At 34.7% G+C, this 19,684-nt stretch overlaps 2 long non-coding RNA genes across 2 annotated transcripts in view; one reads left to right on the forward strand and one right to left on the reverse strand.

The window, feature by feature from the left end:
- The window catches only part of LOC145246835 (uncharacterized), a 134,536-nt gene that overhangs the window by 36,835 nt on the left and 78,017 nt on the right, over positions 1-19,684 (reverse strand). The gene's annotated exons all lie outside the window — the stretch shown is intronic.
- Positions 13,327-19,684, forward strand: part of LOC145246837 (uncharacterized) — a 41,682-nt gene continuing 35,324 nt past the window's right edge. The window contains exon 1 of the long non-coding RNA XR_013863178.1: positions 13,327-14,482. This is a non-coding gene — a long non-coding RNA (uncharacterized LOC145246837). The remainder of the gene's footprint in view (positions 14,483-19,684) is intronic.

The following is a 19,684-nucleotide window of genomic DNA, read 5'->3' on the forward strand; positions in this document are numbered from 1 at the left end:
CTGTAGTCCTTAACAAAACAATCCCAAACTGAAGAACGCTATCACAGCCCAAATCGTGACAGATCCCATTGCAGTCAAGTGTGTTTATAATTGAACGGCAATAATACAAAGACTGTTGGACATTCATAACTGAAACTTGGTGGGCAATTCAGGTATTGACTGAAGTGCAATGTACTAAATATGGTTGGATAGTATTTGGAAGGGGAGAGGCATTGTGAACATTCAAGTGCAATTTACCATTAACCACGAAACAAAAGTCAATTTTCATTACATATTTAAATAATTTACATTGCCATGATTAGTTGTATCTGGAGTTATCTTCTCTTGTCAGTGGTCATCAAAATGTACAAACTGGTTTTCGTAAATAATTTAAAATTTTATATCAAAAAGAAAACATGTTTGTTTTCATTCAAATTTTGATAAAATTGTTTGTAATTATGAATAAATGCATACAGAGAAAAAAGAAGAAAAAAATTAAAACCGCCAAATTCAACTTCTCATAAAAGAAACACCATATCTTTCTGATATACTACTTGTGTGTGTGCAATTGAAGTTAATTAACCTTTTACCACCAAATTGTACTTTCAAGTTGCCTTTCAAAAAGGAAATATTTCTTAGTCTTATGGCTTGTCAACCCAACTGGTCTTCAAAGTACAGGTTTATGCATGGTTCAACAAGTGAATGAGGGGTTTGTTTATGTTCGTGTGTCAGTTGCACGCTAACTTCCGTCACGCATGGGTTTCATGATTAAAAAATTTATTCATGGCATAGAAAAAAATCTAGCATTAAAGGGTTAACTTTCGTTTTTCTCTTTTTCTAATTCAACTATTGTTTTGATTTTAATATAAAACAGTCCTGTTCACATTTATTGTTTTATTTTGTGGAAGCAAACTTAACGAAATTTTTCTAAATTTGAAAGTAATTTGGAGGCATTGAAACTGTTGAATAGAAACTCATTTAAATTGACTTTAAATGCCTTAACAAATCTAATTGCTAGTTTTGAGAATTTTATACTCCAACAAGTTTTAACATCCAGGATTGTGTCGTGATGATGTTTCCTTGAACAGGTTTTGCAGCTACTTAAATGCCTACTAGATGCAGTCTTCAAGCGTCTAGGGTTTCTCTGGATAGAGGTTTGTCAGAACAACCTGGCATGAGGATACTTTTCCCCAGAAGTAAACCTTGACCAAATATTCAAAATTACATAATATTCACAGTTCAAATAAGATCTACTCAGTATGGCTGACCCACATAATCTTTTACAAGGAATAGTACACCTTCTTCCAAGTGATGTTACCTCAAGTAATAGCGCGAAGTTGGAAACTCCACCAGACTAGATGAATTCTTGTCCTGGAATCCAAGAGACCAAAAAGCAAGATCTACTATACCATATTAAAATGGTTAATTGGGAAGAGGAAAATTATGATCTCAACTTCTTTACTAACTCAGTGTTTGAGAGATAAAGAACTAATTTGAATATCTATGTAGCTTATATAGAGTTCATGTGTTAGTCTCGGGTTGGGGGCCCTTTAATTTTTGAGAACTTTGACTGAAGTAAAATGAAACAAAGAGAGAATACAGGTCAGATACGTGTATATATATTGCCACTCTTGCATAAAATGGGATTACTTCATTTTGTAAAATTGTTGCCTGAAGACTGTGTAACAGACATACATTGTCTTATAGTTGCATTAGTTTGCAACAACTTCTCTTTCGAAAAAAGGTGGATTTCAATAGATGCTGCAAATGAAGTTCAGTTGCATCTGCTATATGCAGCACCTTTGCTGACATCACTTATTTCATGTCCTGCACTTGACGAAGTTCGAGTCAATTCCAAGCTTAAAGGCTGCATTAGTATTTGCCTTGGGTCAAACAGCAAATTCTTCAGTTTTGTCATATTACGATTCAAGATGCCCCTTTTAAGTGTTGATTTCCATGTATTAAATGCTGTACTCACTTCTGTCGCACTGGGTGCACTGATAACAGTATCATCTGCATACAATATCACCCAAAGAGCACCATTGCCGCATGTTTTTGTTACATCATCAAAAACAATTATAAATGAAAGTGGGATAAGTACTGATTCCTGGTACACTCCTACCATTATTCTTAGGGTTTCAGAGAGCATACCAGCAAAGCTCATAGCTATGGTCTGGAAACTGCAATTGCTTAGGAACAAGTTTGTGCCTGACGGTCCAGAGATTAATTTTTCTTGGCACTTTGTCAAAATCCTTCATCAAGAACAGTTACAAACCTCCATTGCAACCTCAATCTGAGCCTTCAATATTTTCCGCATTGGACCTGCCACCACCTCCACAGGAGAATATTCACATTCAAACTCACCATTAAGTAATGTCTTAAAATATTCCCCTATATTTGGTCGATTTTAGTCGGCTTTGTTAAGAGTTTTTCTATTGTCAGACTTGATACCCAACTGTGCATATATGTCAAAGCTGTGTTCAGTTGTTTAGCAGCTTTGTTGTTGGCTTTACATCCATACATGCCAATATACATTTAACACATCCTTGTGTTAAACCTGTAGACGCCATGATTTTCTCAAATTTGTTCTTTGAGTGGGTATGCATGTTGAAGTCACTTGCTATTGCAGGGTTTGTGTTTTTTGGCATCTTGACTACCACAACCTCCAGAAAGCTTGAGAATTCTGCCTTCTCAGCTTAACGATGACCGGCATGTGAAGCATAAATGGAAATAACGTGTTATGTTGTTGCTTTGCCCTATAAGAAGGGAAACTGCAATAATTCGATTTCCATATCTCATTATATGATTTTATCTACAAGTTCCTTGCGTACTATGATACCGACTCCATATGCACCCTTTTACCAGGTATTGCGGAGTGAGGTGGGGTTATATTGGGTTTTCATTCATAATTTTGTTGGTGCTAATTTTTATGACTGGATGCCCTTCCTGATGTCGACACACAAATTTACTGTTGTGCACTGATGATGACACTTTGATGCTGTAAGACAGCAGAGGCAAAGAGTGCGCTCACCATCATATGATGCACAAGATATTTTTGTGTGGTTAATATTAATCTGGTTAATATTTTTGTGTGGTTAATATTAATCTGGTTAATATTTTTGTGTGGTTAATATTAATCTGGTTAATATTTTTGTGTGGTTAATATTAATCTGGTTAATATTTTTGTGTGGTTAATATTAATCTGGAACTCTCCCACATGACCACTGAACATTATCAGGGTTGTGTGACTTTGGACATTGTAGCACAAAAAATCATCAAGAACATTCAAGGTTTTTCATCACAACAAAGTTTTACCCAATATATATATATATATATATATATATATATATATATATATATATATATATATATATATATATATACAGTGATGATCATATTTATTAGCACGGTAAAATAAAAGTTAAATTTTGTCTAATAAATTCTAAAAAAGGGATTAAATTAAAGAAAATAACAAAGTATATTATGTATTTTTAACTGGCCTTTCCGGTGCAGCAATCGGATTTTAGAAAAAATAAATAACAAAGGAACAACAAACATAATTGCAAAAAACCCTTGTTCAAAATTATTCGCACGATTTATTTAATAATCAATTGCATAGCCTTTGGCCTTGATTACCTTCCTCAGTCGCTTTTCATAGTTTACAACCAAGTTGTTGCACTCTTCAGTAGTAATTTTAGCCCACTCTTCCTGACAATAATCCTCCAATTGAATAAGATTCTTAGGCTTCCTTTGCATTACCCTCAATTTTAATGTTCTCCATAAATTTTCAATTGGATTAAGGTCTGGGCTTTGTGATGGCCACTCCAAAACATTAATATGATTGTCCTCAAGCCATTTCTTAGTCAGTTTAGCCGAATGCTTTGGGTCATTATCTTGCATGAACCACCAACGACAACCAAGTGAGAGCTCTTTAGCAGAGTCTTTCAGGTTTTCATCCAATATTTTAACATAAGCTTCCTTTTTTATGCTACCTGTGACCTTAACAAGTCGCCCTGGTCCAGAGGCAGCAAAGGATCCCCAAAACATCAAACTGCCTCCACCGTGCTTCACTGTGGGTATGGTGTTCTTAGGCAGGAAAGCTTCGCCAGATTTTCTGTAAATATAAGACACTTTATTATGGCCAAATAACTCTATTTTCGTTTCGTCAGTCCATAGAACACGTTTCCAGAATGCAACATCTTTATCAATATGACGTTTTGCAAAGGCTAGCCTTGCTTTCAGGTGCATAGGCTTCAATAAGGGAGTCTTTCTCGGACGACATGCTTTTAAACCAGCTCTCTTCAAAACTCTACCAACTGTATGTCGAGATACATTCACTCCAGAGGTGCTCTGTTCATCAACAATCTCCCCAACAGAGATCCTTGGGTTTTGTTTTACTTGTCGAACAATTTTCCGTTCATCTCTTGGGGAAAGAATCCTTTTTCTCCCTCTACCCTCTAAACTCATAACGTGGCCTTGCGATTTGAACTTGTTTATTATGGCTCTAACAGTGGATTTGGGAAGGTTTAGCTTCTTTGAAATCTTATCATAGCCCTCCCCATTGGTATGGCATACTACAACAAGCTTCCTGACGTCTTCGCTGTGTTCCTTAGTTTTAACCATGGCGATTGAAAATTATAATTTAGTCACTTATAATAGTTTAAATAAATCGCTATCTAAAAATTATCTGAAAAAAATTATTCACTGAATTAGCGTTAAACAAGCATAATATGGCTATAAAAAAGTTCAGAAAGCACGTAAACCGGAAATTGATTGATATTATACTGATACTAAAAGAAAAACAAAGCCGTGCCAATAATTTTGAACAAGGGTTTTTTGCAATTATGTTTGTTGTTCCTTTGTTATTTATTTTTTCTAAAATCCGATTGCTGCATCGGAAAGGCCAGTTAAAAATACATAATATACTTTGTTATTTTCTTTAATTTAATCCCTTTTTTAGAATTTATTAGACAAAATTTAACTTTTATTTTACCGTGCCAATAAATATGATCATCACTGTATATATATATATATATATATATATATATATATATATATGCACACACATGAAGTGAATGCTACAATTAAAGGCATTCGAGAAAAACTGTAGTCCTGCAACGTTTAGTAATTCTCCCCCACCCCAAATGATATTCTACATTTATAGGTGATTACTAGGGCTGTGACAACAGCATATTCTTTTCATTGTTTTGACTCGAGTGTGTATCCGTTGATATCTTATATGCTTTTATATCAAGTGATGTGGTCCTTGGTTGATTAACTGTGTCGGATATATACTTGAGAGTCAAAACAATGAAAAGAATATTCTGTTGTCATAGCCCTTGAAAACAGTTTGAAAAACATTGGTCATGAAAAGAAATAAACAGCAAAAAAAAAAAAAAAAACAATAATTTAGAGTTGCGATCATTTAAAAATATAGATTTAATGCAAAATGATCATTGTGTTAATGATTATTCACTTCCAGATCAGAAAACATTTTTATTGATAGATTAAATTTATATGCTAAAATGACCCCCCCCCACTTCCCACTTTATAAAATCTTTTTTGTACCACCAACTTTTTTTTTAGGTTGTTTACATATAATCGCCTAAAAACAGTAGAATATATTTTTTATTTTGTTTAAAAAAATGTTAATTGAATGCAAATATGTTGGGTTCATCAATCAACTAAGCATTGTCCTGAGGTTTGTCCAGAACTCCAAAGACTCCTTTATATTGACAAGTGATAATACACCTACTAACCTATACATGCACTATGGGCCAGTCTTTAACCTCCATTTTCTAAGACAATTTTTCAATAAAATTTTTATGTTCAGCTAAATCTTTTGCGCCACCGGAAACATGTTAATATGATTTTTCTATCACAACGATACACAGTATATAACAACTTGTCTTTGAAGTTTTGTGTAAACCTTGGGATGATGCTGGTGAAGATGCTCTTTTTTCAACGTTGGTGGCATTTTGAGTTCGAACCCCAATGAAAACAGAAAGCATTTATGTACATTTTGCAATAAATAAACAAATAATTTGAATCATTTATCAAACATTTTATTCTGAGAAAGTTTATTTTACAAAATTAATTTTAAAAATAAATATGTACATAAAAAATAACATGAAATCTTGACCAAAAAAATTAATAAATATTTCGTATCGTTGTAGCAACTATCTTGTTCAAACTATTTTATTGGTAAAGAAAAATTATTCAAAAAACGGTGTATATTTGGTTCGTCCTAAGTTAACAAAGTTAAAATCTGTAAATTCTATTCTAATTTTATGCAAAAAAAAAAAAAAAAAATTATTTTGTAGAAAATGTTTCAAGTTGATAATAAATAAAACGTTTTTGATTGAAGATATTAAATTAATAAATTATTACGTGGCGTATTTAGCGAATCGAAACTGAAAAGAAAAACTGCCAAGAATTTTAAGGTGGCCTGACTATATGACAAAGCAACAACAACAAAAAATTGATTGCAAAAAGTGTTGCCACAATAATGATTTCTGACTTGAATTAAAGTTTTTAGTATAGGATTTAAAATTAATAAATCATCACGTTGCGAATATAGCGAGTTGAACAGACATTTCTAATGAAAATTCAACAAGGATATTAAAGCGACCTGGCTAAATGACAAAAAAATTAACTGCATAAAAAATGTTGAATCAAAAATAATTCCAGACTTGAATTAAAGTTTTGATGAATTATCAACTATTAAGGTTATTTTGAGTTTCTCAACAAACAACAACAAAAACATTTCTTCTTTCACCCCTCAATGTTTGAAATAAATTGATAAGATTTAATATATACACACATATAAATTACAAACCAATAGAAAGGGTCCATTTACTACAGGCATTCGCATTCAAGGTGAAATCGCCATAACGCAAATTCACTGATCAGGGTTTGAATCTTCACACAAAACTCGCAGGTCGCCATGAATTAGTCGATCAAAGGATCATCATCTGACATGAAAACATGGAAGTTCCGACATGTTTTCCATTTCCATAGATTCTTCTTTCCTAATTTTTGGCAAAGAGAAATCTTTGATTAATGGGAAACAGTGAACACGAAATGGTGCCAACATCAGAAAAAAATATGTGGTTGGTCTTCTTTGTGGATTTGTTCCATTGTTTCGTATCTCTCTTGCGATAATCGTAAAGTGTGAGAATTTTCTGATCTGCTAGAATCGTTGATGATCAAGGTCAGAATATTCATTATCAAAATGAACCCCGTTTTTATCAGGTATGTTTCTGAGGATTTCTGATTTGTCTTGGAGACGATTGACGAAAGTGTGATGACATCATCATCGCATTCCATAAATTCTTGTGCGCATGATTTGGTATCCATGTACGCCTGTTGCACACACAATGGCATGTTATTTGAGGGCTCGACCAATGTGCAGAAAGAACCCCTTGGCTCAAGAACGCTGTACTTAGCAATTGGCCAAAACATCTGACCATTTGGAATGCCCATCGTCTGAGGTATTTTGTAATATTGACTGTTTACAATATTCCTCAATTCAGACGATATCATGACGGTCTCGTATTTTTTTAGATTGGGGTTTTTGATCCGTGGTTTCGATTTACCTTTAAAAGCAGGATAATCGATTTCATGTTGTTTCTTGATCTTTTCTGCCTTTTTGAAGTAAGGTTTTTTCTCCTCCACGGCATTTCAATCCATATTTTCCCGAGAAGGATGTTAGTGTTTGGAATCATAATTTTTGGATTTTGTTCCAATAATTTTTTTCTGAATTCTCGACTCCACACGAAATAAGCATTTAGGGGCTTTTTAACATGATCCCTTTCTTTTTTTTTTTTTTTGGCTCTTTGAAGCAACCATTTTTTTCTTCAGAAAAAAATTAGACAAAAAGAAAACTTTTTTTTTTTTACTTATTTAACTTCGCATGTTTAATGTTAAGATGCTGATAAAATTGCTTAGTAACCATGAAAAGTTCAGTGGAAACTGAATAACATCATAAAGAACGAATGATAACGGAAGTAGTGGGAGGAGTCAAATAGATAAAAAAGAACAAAGAGGGGGAAGAAGTCAGAGAAGAATCGAGAGAGGGGGGGAAGAGGAGGTTCTATAATGACGTCACTATTTGTGATGTTATTATCAGCAGCAGTGTGTATGTTTGTATGGAAGCTGCAGCAGCAGCCGTAAATGCTAGGCGGCTGCTGATGTATATAATTTAAAAAAAACCTGGGACGTCTTTTTGGTTGAAATCAGTATCAGTTATTATTTAGAATTTCTAAATATTTATTAAAATGATTTAATAATAGTAGTGCATTACAAATACTGACCCAATGGATGAAGAGTTGTCTATTTAAAAATTCATTTCCTGTAAAAATAATAAAAAAATATCGAACCACCACCCCCACCCCAAATCAATACTTTGAGGAGGGGGGGTCCGGAGTGATCAGTTTAGCATGTATATTCAGCGTAAAATGATCACCCACCTCCCGCTCATATAGCGTTTTTATGGACATGTGGCCATTTTTTATTGTTGTTAATTTAATTTTTTTGACATCTTAGAACTTAATTTGGTACTTGTGCATAATTTGAACCAGCCGTAACTAAACGTTAACCGCCGAGCTTCGCGGATTATGAAAGCGTAACAAATGCTGCAAAAAAAAAAAAAAAAAAACGAAGAACCATTTAAACATAATTTTAACAAAAGAATTTAACAAAGCAAAAAATAAACCAAGAAACAACGACCTACCGTAAAATATTTTTCGTTTTATTTTTTTTTATAACATAAGTTTTTTTTTTATTGTAATTCGTTTTGTTTTTTCCAACGAAAAAGTTCAAAACAAAACAGATAAGCAAAGTTTTTTTAAAAGTTTTTGTATAACAATTAAAGAAACTTTTTTTTCCAAGAAAAATATTAATAAATTGTTTTTTGTTTTTTTCGGTATTGGTGGTTCTTAACATGGGGAGGGGTGTCTATTCAGAAAGCCGTTCTTAACATGGGGAGGCTAGGGGGTGTTTATTCCAAAAGCCGTTCTTAACATAGGGAGGTTGGGAAGGGTGTTTATTCCGAAAGCTGTTCTTAACATGGGGAGGTTATGGGGTGTTTATTTCAAAAGCCGTTCTTAACATGGGGAGGTTGGGGGGCATTGCGTGCGTGTGCATCTCCATCCACATCCATCCTTTTCAAATCTTCTTTTGGTGATGATGCACTTTCATGTTGCGGACCAGGATATAAAATACCCTAACTCGCTACAAGAAAAAATAATGAAACGAATTGAATGAAGGAAACAAAGAACCCAAATGCTGGAATAAAATAAACATGTCGTTTATTTTCTGTTGAGAAATGAAAGTCTTCGGTGTACACGTGTTCATTCCGCCGTTGACGACTATGCGCGTGGAAGGAACGGGAGAATGCAATAGAGAAACGTGAAGTGGCAAGCCGGCCTGTAGAAAGAGAGGGTTAAGCTCAGTAGAGCATCGTGCACATGTCTGTTTTGATGGACCAAAGGCGAAGGGGAGATAGAGTGACGTTAGAGCACGCGGTCGGTTCGTCGACTAAGCAGCTCGAACGCTGGTTCGGACGAAAAAAGGGAAGTTAACAGGTTTTGTTGACTTTTATACTGGGGTCAGTGTTCTGACTGCGCATGTCTGGCTTTCACTTTAAAGGAAGTGACGTCACAGCTCGGGTGTGTGTGTGTGCACGTTAGCGTGTGTGTGTGTATGCGCATGAATGTGAGTGTGTGTATGAGGATGTGTATATGCGTGCGTGTGTGTGTGTGTGCGTATATGCGTGCGTACGTGTGGATGTGTATATGTCAGGGAAAACATGTTCGAACAACTTATCGCCACAGGAAACGCGTTTTTTTTTTTTCGGCAATTATTATTATTTTTTTTTTCTTTTCTTATTTAACAACTATTTCGAATCTCTGTGTATAGTAATACAAACCCGAGAAAACACTTCTTGTATTATCAAATAATAAAACAAATATTTTATTTAAAAAAATTAATTTAGTTTTAACACTTTTGAGTTCACAAAACAACAAAAGACACTTGTGCAGTATGCGAACGGCGGCTATCGTTTCTTGGTGCGTTTCACTAAAAAGCGTTACTTATCTTGCTTTTGATAACATTTATTTGTTATATATTTGTTTTTGACAACTTTTTCGAATCTATGTGTATAGTAATACAAACCCGTTTTCTCTTTTTTATTTGTTTGTTTTGTAATAACACAAGAAATGTTAAAAAAAAAAGTAATTTTTTTTTTTATAAATATATGGTTTCGTTTTTCGTGTCTTTCGTTCGGTTTCGTTGCATAATCAACCGTATCCACTTCGGATAGCTTGATTTTTTTTCCGAGCAGTGATCTTGGACATTACCTAAATTATACAAATTTATTTTCTTTAGGATGGGGGGGGGGGCGTTTTAAAACTATATCTACCTCAGTATTTTCTCTAATTTTCTATTTTTTAGCGATTATCAAGACCCCTAAGATGTGATCCTCTCATGTCGGACATTATTTCTCATTCTCACATAACATTCGATGCTAATTTTTTTTTTTTTTTACTGAATAAACGCTTAAAAATAAATTAAATCACTAACAACTTAGCCAGCTAGGTAGAAAAATCGATTTTGCCCTTTTAAAAACAACAGTAAATAAATATATTTTTAAAAATATTATGTAGTCTGTAGTCTCGTTTTTTAACAGAATAAACGCTTTAAAATAAGTGAAACCACTAACAACTAAGCCAGGTAGGTAGAAAGGGCCGCAAATAACAGTGGGGGAAGAAGTGGGTGGTTACTTTTAATGCATCTAAAACCAAGCTCCTATCTTTACATCACCAACGCTCTGATCCCTATCTGGCATCAATTGAAATGGATGGCTTCTCGTCTTGGAGAGGCTCCATGTTTTGACAAGCTTCTGGGATTGACCTTTACTCCTGATCTGAAATGAAACACATACATCAGGTCTGTTGCCAAGGTCACTGGAAAAATGGTGGGATCCTTCTACCGCTCCAGAAGATATCTCACTGCTGATGCAATTCTCTATCTATATAAAAGCCAAGTACGCCCAAGGATGGAGTACTGCTGCCACATCTGGGCAGGAGCTGCTAAAAACAGCCTATCTTGCCTTAACAGAGTATAAATTAGACTTTGTGTCTTTGTGAGGAATGCCCTTTTCACTTCCCTGCAACCTCTCTCCCACAGAAGGGACGTTGTGGGCCTGCCTTTGTTTTATCATTATTTCCATGGTAAGTGCTCGTCTGAGCTCCAATCTCTGGTCCCCCCTTGCCAATCTTTCACGGAAAACACCCGTCTAGCTGAAACCACTGTAAATAATTTCCCCCACTCTTTATCTGTGCCAAAATCAAAACGTAGATTCCATGAACAAAGCTTCTTTTTTAGAAATGCATGCCTGTGGAACTCTCTTCCGTTTGCCTGTTTTCCACCTGACTTCAACTTGGATGTTCAAGATAAACAAATTCCTGATAAACCGCCCCCTTAAGTAAGACACTTTATCAAATCTCCATTATTAACGATAACCGCGATATTATCTCATTGATTACTATACATGAAATAACCCTTATCTCTCGAGTGGCTTCCAGGCCTTGATAAGTAGTGACTGCCATGTAAAAAAAAACAAAACAAAAAAAAAAACGGACACTTAGAAAATCAATTGTATTTTTTTAAAAACAACAGTAAACAAGTAAAAATATTTAAAAAGAAAACATTATGGGGGTATAGTCTCTTTTAAAAATAATATCTCCTTCAAGAATGGTCATAAAATGTGTTTTCAATTGATATTTATTAGGGACCAGTTTTCCTACCTAACAAGAAGGGACGAGTTTTCCGGGAACGAGTTTTCCTAAATTCTCGTCATTGTAAAGTTTTTTTGAACGGGGGGTGGGAGGGACGGAGTTGGAAAGATTCTAGACATTAACCCCCTGAAGTATTTTTAATGCATATTTCACTAGTGATACTTGACTTTCTTGGACAGAAGAGGATCAAAAACCTTGACGTATGAAAACATTGGTTGACTTTTATTTGAACAGTTCCGTTACATTCATCTCGCACGCATCTTTTGCATCTTATTTTTTGGTTTAAATTTAATATTTGCTTTTTAGTATTGTCACTCGGACTTTGGGTTAAAAGAAAGCAAATAGTATTTTTTTTTTAATTTTTTTTTTTTTTAGACTTTTAACAATGTCATTTTTCATACTAAATTCTGATCAGAAACATTAATGATTATGATTATGATTAATTCTGGCATGTAAGACTCGAGTTTTACCATAATAATACATACTTTTTTTAAGTCATGAAAAGGAATATGTTTGTACTTATGCATAATAGGGTTCACATTTTCGTCGACATATTTTTTCTTTTCTTTCTTTCTTTTTTTTTTTTTCTGGCCACATGTAAGAAAAAATGTTTTGTGGGGTTGTATTACTATACACATAGATTCGAAAAAGTTGTCAAAAGACAAATATATAACAAATGCTTATCAAAGGCAAGATAAGTTACTTTTCTACCTAACTGGATAATTTTTTAGTGTTTTTTTTAATGTAACATGTTTATTCAGCTTGAAAAACATACAGTGTTGACCGATGTACTGGAAAATTTTAAATGGCGCCAGACTCTCTGTTGAACATGGTAAGTTTGGGAAAATGAGTTAAAAATAAAAATAAAATATGTTACTGTGACATAGGCTGACATATATTCGGTGGGTTTTTGACAGTATTGTGTATAGTTTTATTTTTAACTCATTTTCCCAAACTTACCGTGTTCAACAGAGAGTGCGGCGCCATTTGTAATTATCGAATACATCGGTAAACACTATGTTTTTTTAGCTGAATAAACATGTTACATTAAATAAAAACACTGAAAATTATCCAGTTAGGTAGAAAATAAGTTCTTGATGAGCCGTTCTATATAAGTTATCAAATTTACCAAATTTTCATTATTAATGAGTACTATATTGTCCAATGTCTACTGTACACTCTTTAACCCTTATCCTTGAGTGGCCTCTTGGCCTTGATAAGTGGTGATGTCTATGTAAAAAAAAAAAAAAAAAGCAACTTATCTTGTCTTTGATGAAGTCTATTTGTTATATATATGTTTTTTTGACAACTTTTTCGAATCTATGTGTATAGTAATACAAACCTGAATCATTAAATATGATTTTTTTTTTATGGCAAACAATTTCTTTTCTTTTTCTTTTTTAACGAAAACAACCATACGTTTTGTTTGTTGAGAAGTTTCCACTTTTGACAAAATTTAATATTTGCTTCTGGAGACTGCAAAATCTGTTTCAACTCTATAATAAAATTCATGGTGACAACTTTAATCAGTTTTTATAAATTTTTTGAATTTTTCGCAATATTTTTATCGCCTTTTGCCAATTGTCGGATGCTGCGATTTGATTGGCGTAGCGTATTGGCACTTTACGTAACCTGCCCGTGTTATCGTCGGCAAATTTCGGGCAACCGAAAACTAAACTAACGGAATCGGCCGAAATGTTTAGCCAATGAAATCACAGCATCTGACAGTTGACAAACAGTATCTTTTGTTTACTATATATATATATTTTAAATATCTTTTGTTTATTAATTTTTTGGCAAACGTGTACAATGTACCCCTATATATACAAAAATGGGTACTCTTGCATAATTTTATCCGAATTATCGTGAATTCCCGTCAAGCACGGATCGGGCGAGACCGGCAATAATCGGTGTCAACCGAGCGAGCGTTGTTCAAATGTTGAAGCGCTAACTCGACTTTTTATTTTATTTATTTATTTATTTTTTTTTTTTTTCTGTTATGTTTTTAATAATTTTTTTAGGTGATATTAAGGGGGCGGGGTGACTTTTTATTTTTCTGATTAGTTACTTATTTATTATTTATTTATTATTATTTTTTTAAATTGAATTTTTGGGAGTTTGATTAGTCAATGAAAAAGCGCTATCTAAATGGAAGCAGACGACATTCGAATTGGAAGAAAGCGACTAAACAAAGAAAAAAAAAAAAAAAGCTGACAAACAAATATATGTTCAAACTCACCATACAGAAAAATGACAGACAAGAAAATAAACCCATGCATGTTGCATGTCAGAAAAAGAAATGAAAACATGCAGACAATCTCATATTGCAAGGAGAAGAAATTGCTGTCCCCCAAAAATGAGGTGCAACAATTGTAAACACAAATGCTTACTTAAAAAAAAAAATCGTGTGTAAAAGATGATTTATCCTGGAGATGTACAAATGAACAGTGCCACCAAAACAACTTCACTGAACAACAAGTCTTGAAAATAATAATAAAAAAAAAAAACAAGAAAAAAAATACGGTTACAAAAAAGAAAAGAAAACACACTCAAAAAAAAAAAAAAAACTTGTACTTACACCTAACGATTATACGGTTAAAAAATATTTTCTTGGAGAAAAAAAAACAAAAAAACTTTCTGTTGATAAATATTTTGCAAAAAAAAAAAAAAAAAAAAATTAAAACATATTTTCATTTTTCAAGGTAGGTTTTTTGTTATTTTTTTTTTATTATTATTATTTGTATTTTTTCGGTTTTTTTTTTTTTTTTCATTAGTCTGCATCTGTTATGACGCTCGGCTTACACCGATAATTGCCGGCCTCACCCGATCCATGCTTGACAGGAATTCACGAGAATTCGGGTCAAATTATGCAAAAATGTTATATGCCCAGTTTCTAATACAACGTGCTGGTAAATCGATCCAGTATCAGAACCAGTTGACTAAAACAGGAAATCTGCAAATACAACTTTGGGGTAAGCCCCCCCCCCCCCCGCATATTTTAAATTTAATGAATAATTATTATTTTCTCATTTAAAAATTGAATAATCTTCATTAAATTAAAAATAAGACTCTACCTCTCTCAGTTTTGTGTTACCATCGACTGGTTTTCACATGGGAAAATCGATTTACTAAAACGTTGTATTAGAAAACATCCCCTAAAATCTTTTAATTATTGATTATTTTATTTATTTATTTTTATTTTTTTGAAATCTGGTAGATAATAACCCGCTGAAAAGAATGGAAAAAGACGAAAAAAAAAAGAAAATAAAAAAGGTGTATTCATTATACGGGTTAACGATTTTAAAAAATAAAAAAATTTACAGTATCTTTTTTTTTTTTTTTTATTAAATTGTTAGGTGAAAGTACAAAATAGTCCTTTACCCGTATTAAAAATGACTTCCTAAATAATAATGTTTACAGCACAATTTGTAAACTGTCCATTTTTGCTTTCCTTCGTTGTAATTTAACTCTTGGTTAGCGTTTGAAACATTCGCCATCGGTTTTTAGGTTTCAAACAAAACAAAACAAACAAACCCTAAGCGGGGGGGGGGGGTCTATTTAAGTGATTATTTTACGACCTTGCAGTTCGGAATTAGGGTTCATGGTAAAAAAAATGACTTATGTTAACAGTCCTAAACCCGGAGAAAGGCAATTATTTTACATAAATTTTATGCGAAGCTGAACCCCCATTCTAAAATGTAAATTGTTATTTTTTCTTTCTGCCAAGTTTTACAGAGCGTTAACCTGTGGTCGCTTAGAAGTCGCTTAGAATCTCTTGGGGTATAGGGATGAGGATGAGGTTGTGTTTCATTATTATTTATTTGTGGATGTTAATTGATAAAATACAATAAACACGTGTAGGATCATTGCTTCTTTTATTCAGGGCAAACTACAGAGACGCCGTTGAAGGCGTTGTTAACCTTAATTAGTGCCTCATGTAATGTCTTCCCTTTTTTTAAAAACAAAAGAATTAAAAAAAAAAAATCTAATAAAAGGTAACAGACAAAAATAAAATAGTAACCTAAGCAATTCATTGGGGTTGATTACCCTCTTGCTTAACAGGGATTATTCTGCTCTTTTCACTTTGGACTCAATTCACAATATATATATATAGTCCTTGAACCTAGCCGGATTTCTTACTAGTCTTCCCAACCGTGTCCTCCTCACCCTTTCTGGGTTTGGTTTTGATGGAGATAGTAGTGGGCTCGGTCTTTCTCCTTCATCATTTTGTTGTTGAGATGTCTGGGGGGGGGGGGTCACACGTCTATTCTGTATCTGGTCCCACATTAGCTGGTACCTCACTGTGCAATTGGTATAACTGGTGATGGCAATGGGGGTTCTTCTGTTGTTTTTTCAAAGCTACCCAATTCCGTCGATACATCTCTCATCCAATCTTCACCATACAATGGCTTTCTTCCACTCCTTCTGACATTTTATGTGTGGTTTCATCTGTACCACATCTCTGCAGTGCAAAAGTTGGAGTGGTTTTACTTTATAACTGAAATACTGCTCTAATTCTAGTTTGAGTAGATTCTCTATGGTTGGGAGAAGTGTTTTTGTGCTGCTGAGAACAGGCATTTATCTGGCATATTCCTGTGATCCAGCATCGCTAGGTATGGATCACCCTTATCATCCATCACTTTCCGAAAGAGGTTCTTCACCACAGATTCTACTTTTTCATTTGCTTTGCTATTGTAAGGACTGACAGGTGTATGTATAAAACACCATTTTCTTGCAAAAGTTGAAAATTCCTGGCTACTGAACTGGAGCCCATTTCAGTAACTACCTGATCTAGTATTCCATGTCGTGTTGGTGTTTAAGTTTAGTGATCACCATCTTTATCTGTGTAGTTGAAAAATGATCAATTTTCCATAAATTGCTCATGTAATCAACTGTGCAGAGATAGTTCCTATCTGCAAACTTGAAGAGATCTATTTCTACTTTTGCCCAGGATCTCTCAGGAATCTCATGTACCATTAAGGGCTCTGTCGGACTGGCTACCTCATATTTTCTACATGTGGAGCATTTTGAAACATAGTCTCTGATGTCATTGTTCATATTTGGCCAGTACAAACATTTTTTTGCTCTTCTACAACATCCTTCGACCCCGAGGTGTCTGGAATGCAATTTTTCTCTCAACACAGCCCGCTGGGTAGTTGGGACCACTACTCAGTTTCCTCTGAAAATTAACCCGTCTTGTACAGTCATTTCATTCCGCATATTAAAATATGGTCTCACCTCTGGGTCAAGATGTACTTTGTCTTTTGGACATCCTTCCACAATTACCCACTGCAACATCTGCATACTTCTGTCTTCTTTTGTGGCTGAGCACAATTCCCTCTGTCACAGGAATATATTCAGTTTCCTTGACATTGTCATCATCTATATATTCACTATTCACTCCATGTATATAGCCCTTGATAGTGTATCTGCAAGGAAAATCTTTTTGCCAAGATGGTATAGAACTATCACATTATAAACTTGTAACTGTATCAACATATTTTGCAGTCGCTTTGGGCATTTCCTCAATTCTTTTTTCATTATGGCTTACAATGGCTTATGATCGGTCAGCACTGTGACCTGTTGACCAAACATATATTGGTGAAACCATTCACATGCGTGTACTGTTGCTTTTTTTATCTGTGCATATCTGGTCTATGTGTCTGTAAGCGCTTAACTAATATAGGCTAAAGGTTGATCTTCTTGTTGTAATGTAGCTTCCATGCCTTTTTTACTTGCATCACAACTAAATGAGAAACGTTTCTTTTGTGATCATAGTATTTCAATACTGGTGCTTCACTCACCAGTTCTTGGATTTTTTCAAAAGCTTCTTCATGGATTTGTGACCATGTCAATGGCACATCTGCCTTTGTTAAATTTCGAATTGGAGCCATCATGTCAGAGATGTGAGATAGAATCTTTGCCAGATAATTCATAAATCCTCCCAATCATTGCACTCCATGATCCACCAGTGCTTCTTCCATTGTTTTCCCTTTTCTCATGATGAGAAGATCATCTGCTTTATTAACAAGTCCCTCCAAGTCAGCCACATTGTTATGTAGCAGCCTCTGAAATATCTCCAGAGCCAGAATAATGCCAAATGGTAATACCTTCCAACGAAATCGACCATATGGTGTAGCAAATGCTGTCAAGCTACAACTGGCTTCATCCATGCCACAGATCTGAGGTTGAGAGGACTTTACTGTCTGCAAGTTCTGCGAGTAAATCATCCAGTACAGGTAACTGCAAATGTGCATATTGAAGAGCCTTATTCAGTGGTCTTGGGTCTATACATATACGTAAACATCCATTTTTCTTGACTACTAGAGCATATGCTTACCCAGGGTGTTGACTCATTTACAGGTTCAATCACCTTCTTTTTTATTAGTTTTTCAATTCAGTTTTTACTTTGTCCTTAAGTACTACTGATATTTTCCATGTTACTGCAACATTTGGTGATATGCTCGGATCAACTTCCAAGTGTACCCCCCCCCAGTAATTCACTCAGTTCCTCCTTAAATGCATCTTTAAATTCTGTTATGATGCTTCCCAGGTGCTGGCAATCCTCTTGAACCTGTCATTATTGATTGTGATGAGTGCCATCTGCTGAATTGCATTAGCCCCAAGTAGGGGGTGGAAATCCACCTTTACAATAAACAAACTTTACTGCATATTTCTGTCCTATTTTGAGGTTTATCATTTTCACCTGGCACTCCTCTAATGGCTTCATTTCTGCCTCATTCCACATGACAAGTTTTATTTGAGTGTTCAAGTGTTTTTTCCCTCACATGCTTCTCATTCAATATATTAATTAATAAATGCTCCAATATCACCTTCCTCCCCGTGAGAGGGACCTTTTGTGGCCTTCGGGCCAAGATCAAAGTGTAGTATCTGTTCCGGCAGATGCTGCACTTAAGATAATTTGTACCAGTCAATGGAGGGGAAACCCTCTATACTGGGACAATTATTATTTTTGGTAACCAGAGTGACCCCTTTTAGGGGAGCTGGTTTTTACCTCACATTAAAAACGGCCTTGTGCCTAATTTGCTCAGTGGGGGAGCAAATAAACACCATCTGTTCCGGCAGATGCTGCAATCAAAGACCATTGCCCTTGTGGCAATCTTCCGGTCCATGTAGGGGCAACCCTACGTGAGCCAGCTGGCAAATCACTATCCAGCTCCCATTTCCCACCTCTCGGGAGCTGGTCCCCTTTTCCCTTGTCCCTCCCCCTCTCTCTCCACATTAAAAAACGGCCTTGTGGCTAATTTGCTCAGTGGGGAAGCAAATAAATACACCACTATCAAGCTGAAAAATAATTGGCTTTCCTTTCACCATCATCTCTGCCTTTATTACTTTTGATCTTAAAGAACTTATTTTTTCTTTTGTTGTGACCATGTCTACATGTCTGTAGTCCGAACCACTACTATTGTCATCTTGTTGTATTTCGACTACACAGATATTCTTTTTTCTCACGGATCTGCATTAAATAGCAAAATGATTCTTCCCATTGTGTTTAACCTTTGGTCAGTCTGGAACACACAATGGTTTTGATTAATTTTGGGGTCAAAAGTAGTGAATTCTGTGACTTATCATAAAAATGTTTAAAGATACCAAAATAAAATGAAATATTCCCATTTTACGCCTAGTAAACTGCCTGTCCTTGACATAGAATGTCCCTAAGCCCTATATGTCCCTATTCATTATGAATGGTATGCCTGGAAGCGTTCTTTTTTACATAGTCCGACTTCACATTCATGACACCAAGTTGTAATCCTTGTGCCTTTGAAACCTTCATCTCGGTTTTTCCCACAAACAACACACATTTTTCACTTTTTCTGGAATAGTCTTACAGAAGTGTCGTGCTGTGAATTTTGCTTGGTCATTACCCAAACTTGGATGACCTG

Source organism: Euprymna scolopes, chromosome 24 (genome assembly GCF_053919585.1).
Source record: "Euprymna scolopes isolate OS-2025 chromosome 24, ASM5391958v1, whole genome shotgun sequence".
Taxonomy (NCBI): domain Eukaryota; kingdom Metazoa; phylum Mollusca; class Cephalopoda; order Sepiida; family Sepiolidae; genus Euprymna; species Euprymna scolopes.